General features: G+C 47.0%; 1 non-coding gene across 1 annotated transcript; it reads right to left on the reverse strand.

The window, feature by feature from the left end:
• Positions 1-454: 454 nt before the first annotated feature.
• LOC140752904 (small subunit ribosomal RNA) lies at positions 455-2357 on the reverse strand. The gene has a single exon (XR_012103503.1). It is a non-coding gene; the product is annotated as a small subunit ribosomal RNA (ribosomal RNA).
• Between the last annotated feature and the right edge of the window lie 2643 nt (positions 2358-5000).

A 5000-nucleotide genomic window follows, 5' to 3' on the forward strand; every position in this document is an offset into this window, starting at 1 on the left:
TAATTAAAGATAATGCAATACCATTTTTGTGCGTTCAACGTTTGTCACATGCACGTTCGAATGAATGTGCATTAAAGTGGTTACCTTTTCAGAACGCGCGCGGCGAGCTAACGCCTTAGCGCGACTCCAAAAAACCGCTATCGGTACACGCGCGCGCTCACGCTGCGCACTCCACGTTGTCACGGACTCGGGGCGCGGATTTTTACCTTTCTGCGTCCGAGACGGCGGGAACGCGCGACGCCAGCGACGACGTACGACCTTGTCGCAACGGAGGACACAATCGCCCGAGCGCTACGACTGTACGATACGCCATCGCCGACATCGGTGAGCACGGCGGATCCGTCCATCCATCCATCCATCCATAATATGGACGGACGGACGGACGGACGGTCGGATGGGTATGTTGTGGATTAATGTCTGCGTATTACGAGCGCGAACGCGTCGTGACACACGTTAATGATCCTTCCGCAGGTTCCCCTACGGAAACCTTGTTACGACTTTTACTTCCTCTAAATGATCAAGTTTGGTCAACTTCCCAGCAACGCCGACGGCCGCGAAGCCACCGCGTGTCGGTCCGAAGACCTCACTAAATCATTCAATCGGTAGTAGCGACGGGCGGTGTGTACAAAGGGCAGGGACGTAATCAACGCGAGCTTATGACTCGCGCTTACTAGGAATTCCTCGTTTATGGGGGATAATTGCAAACCCCAATCCCCAGCACGAAGGAGTTTCAACGGGTTGCCCGGGCCTCTAGGCCTGGGAGAACATGCTGATTCCTTCAGTGTAGCGCGCGTGCGGCCCAGGACATCTAAGGGCATCACAGACCTGTTATTGCTCAATCTCGTGTGGCTCGAAGCCGCCGGTCCCTCTAAGAAGAATTTTAATACGTCGCCAGTGAGTTGCACGACCGAAGTCGAGCACACCTAAATGGCGACGCCTATTTAGCAGGCTAGAGTCTCGTTCGTTACCGGAATTAACCAGACAAATCGCTCCACCAACTAAGAACGGCCATGCACCACCACCCACCGAATCAAGAAAGAGCTGTTAATCTGTCAATCCTTCCGGTGTCCGGGCCTGGTGAGATTTCCCGTGTTGAGTCAAATTAAGCCGCAGGCTCCACTCCTGGTGGTGCCCTTCCGTCAATTCCTTTAAGTTTCAGCTTTGCAACCATACTCCCCCCGGAGTCCAAAATCTTTGGTTTCCCGGAAGCTGCCCGCCGAGCCATTGTAGTAACGTCGGCGGATCGCTAGATGACATATTTACGGTTAGAACTAGGGCGGTATCTAATCGCCTTCGAACCTCTAACTTTCGTTCTTGATTGATGAAAACACCTTTGGCAAATGCTTTCGCTGATGTTCGTCTTGCGACGATCCAAGAATTTCACCTCTAACGTCGCAATACGAATGCCCCCAGTTATCCCTATTAATCATTACCTCGGAGTTCTGAAAACCAACAAAATAGAACCGAGATCATATTCTATTATTCCATGCACGAAATATTCAAGCAGCATTTTGAGCCCGCTTTGAGCACTCTAATTTGTTCAAAGTAAAATTGTCGGCCCATCTCGACACTCACTGAAGAGCACCGCGATAGGATTTTGATATTGAACCGGCGTTTTACCGCCGGCTCACCGACGATATGCTCCGCAAACGTGTCAGTATCACCGCGGATGCGGTGCACCGACAGCGCGGCGCACAAATGCAACTACGAGCTTTTTAACCGCAACAATTTTAGTATACGCTATTGGAGCTGGAATTACCGCGGCTGCTGGCACCAGACTTGCCCTCCAATTGTTCCTCGTTAAAATATTTAAAGTGTACTCATTCCGATTACGAGGCCTCGTAAGAGTCCCGTATCGTTATTTTTCGTCACTACCTCCCCGTGCCGGGAGTGGGTAATTTGCGCGCCTGCTGCCTTCCTTGGATGTGGTAGCCGTTTCTCAGGCTCCCTCTCCGGAATCGAACCCTGATTCCCCGTTACCCGTGACAACCATGGTAGTCGCAGAAACTACCATCGAAAGTTGATAAGGCAGACATTTGAAAGATGCGTCGCCGGTACTGGACCATGCGATCGGCAAAAGTTATCCAGATTCATCAAAATTAACGACTTCGGACGCGAGGCCCTCCGTCGATTGGTTTTGATCTAATAAAAGCACTCATCCCATCACTGGTCAGAGTTCTGATTGCATGTATTAGCTCTAGAATTACCACAGTTATCCAAGTAACTGAGTAAGATCTAAGGAACCAAAACTGATATATTGAGCCATTCGCGGTATCGCCTTAATACGGCTTGCACTGAGACATGCATGGCTTAATCTTTGAGACAAGCATATAACTACTGGCAGGATCAACCAGGGAGCTGACAGTCACTCGCGGACGAATGTAGCCGTCGTCGCTCGGACGAGAACACGACACATATCGACGCGGTCGCGGGCGCGTCCGCGTCGAATGATGTTTCGTTTTTGAACTCGTCGTACCTTTTAATATTGTACGCTCTTTGTTTTCGATGGTTCGTGCAGCGTCAACGGAGTATCTCATCCGATTGTCGCAACGATCCAACGAGAGAGTGTGCGCGCGATTTACTAATAGCGCAACTCCGAATTGGATGGTTCACGGCGAGACAATTTAAGATTCACGTTTCATTATTATCTTTTAACACAAACGCGAACACTGAAAACAGATTCAGCCCGGTGTTTGAGAGACGTCGTCCTTGGCGTTAATTTTTATAGCGCCTTATAGAGGACCGTCGCCATAGGCGACGTGCAATTCATTTGTAGGATCGATACGTGAACCGAGACGAGTTTAAACAATCGCATCGGTCGATCCGCACTGTTCAATAAAATGTTCAACGTTCGAAAAGTCCCACGGCGCAACGTGGAAGCGCGCGTTGTTGTGTTAATCGTGACATCGCGACGAATTTGTAAAGTTCGACACAAAATCCACTCGAAACACCACCAACACGAGAGTGCGCACACTACGCGTGAAACCATCGAACGAACTCTTGTATGCGGCATGCAGTCCGTTGTCGAAGTCGGTCAGTCTGTGTCAGCAGGCGGCAGTTATCCGCCGGCCCGTTCAGTCTCACCGCGCCGACAACGCACTACACGTCGCCCGCCCCATGTGTATGCGGCGCTCCTGTTATGACGCGTGGCAGACGGAGCGACAACATATGAACATATGAAAGTCCGTCGGTGGTTCGGGGTGTGGTGTGGGGTGACGATGGTTGCCGGTGGGGGTGGGCTAGCCCTGGGGGGTGCGGGGGAGAGTGGGGGGAGGGGGTTTGGGGGGGGGGGGGTGTAGGGGGGGGGGGTCACCGGTTGGGGTTCGTCGGCCGACTTTGCTGCTGCCGCTGCTGCGTCTACCGCGTTATTATTATTATTATTATTTCCTGTTTTGGTTTTTTTGATTTCCAAAAAAAAAAAATTTTTTTTTTTTTTTTAATTTTTTTTTTTCCCCTCTTGTCCATACACCTTTTTAACTTTATTTGCGTATCGTATTAGTCAGATCGTGACGTGACAGTTTGTGCGCTACTCTCAGTACAGAGTTAAATAATTTCTCAATATAATAGCATAATACAAGAGCCACCTTTGAAAAAATACATACGGTCTCACTTTTTTGAAATACGTTGAAAACATTGTAAATTATTAAAACAAAAGAGTATAATATGAATTAAACGGAGGTATATGTATGGGAATATGTTATTATTATTATTACATATAAAACATTGTCTAGTATTTTAGTTTAGAATAGGTTCGATTTAGAAATTGAAAAGTGATCTCGGAAAAGCAACGCGATCATTGAACGTAAGAAATATTAGCGAACCGGCGCACATGTCATCGTAATAAAAGATAATAAAAGAGAACGGTAGTTAGGTAGCAGTTGGCATTTGGCAGCAGTTGGTAGGAACGTGACGTAGTACGTGACGGGTAGGTAACACGCGTTAGTGGCCTGTATGGGGTAGTATATGGACGCTATATAATTGTGACGTTCGGTGTCGTCCGTCGGTCTGCGCGCGGTGGGTGTTGTACAAACCACGTGGCGGGGTGTTCGTGTATCGAAAGATAGACCCAACGGGCAACGTCAAACGCGGGGGGTGTTCGTGTATAGTGTCTTTTTAACTTTATTTGCGTATTTCTTTGTATTATTAGTCAGATCGTGACGTGACAGTTTGTGCGCTACTCTCAGTATAGAATTGAATAATTTCTCAATATAATAGCATAATACGTACGGAATCGAGGAACGATCTCACTTTTTTGAAATACGTTGAAAATATTGTGACTATATAAAACAAAAGAGTATAATATGAATTAAACGGAGGCATATGTATGGGAATATGTTATTATTATTTTTTATTTTTATTTATTTAACACATATAACATTGTCTATTATATTTGGTCAGAAGAGGTTCGATTTAGAAATTGAAAAGTGATCTCGGAGAAGCAACGCGATGGTTGAACGTAAGAAATATGAATATTGTGTACAAGTGTGGAGCGCATTATTAGCGTACCGGCGCACATGTGATCGTAATAAAAGATAATAAAAAAAAAAAAAAAAAAAAAAACAGACGGTAGTTAGGTAGGCAGCAGTTGGTAGGAACGTGACGTACGGGTAAGGTAGGTAACACGCGGTATGGGAGCGTGTATGAGCGTGAGCGTGTATGGGATAGTATATGGACGCTACATAATTGTGACTTTCGGTGTCGTCCGTCGGTCTGCGCGCGGTGGGTGTTGTACAAACTACGTGGCGGGGTGTTCGTGTATCGAATGAGACTCCACCAACGGGCAACGGCAAAAGCGGGGGGGTGTTCGTGTATTGATTTTTAGGGCCAGCCACGCGAACATTTTTATTTCGATGGAACGACATGGAGGGATTAATTAATATGGAGGGGTCGACACGAACGGGCGAGTTCGTGTATTGAAAAGATTATAAATAATATTCATAATACAATATTATGTATGAACGACACACTATCGCCGTATCAAATGATACAACGATAGTATA

Source organism: Epargyreus clarus, unplaced genomic scaffold (assembly GCF_041222505.1).
Source record: "Epargyreus clarus isolate Ecla_fem2 unplaced genomic scaffold, WU_Ecla_fem_2.2 ptg000025l, whole genome shotgun sequence".
Taxonomy (NCBI): domain Eukaryota; kingdom Metazoa; phylum Arthropoda; class Insecta; order Lepidoptera; family Hesperiidae; genus Epargyreus; species Epargyreus clarus.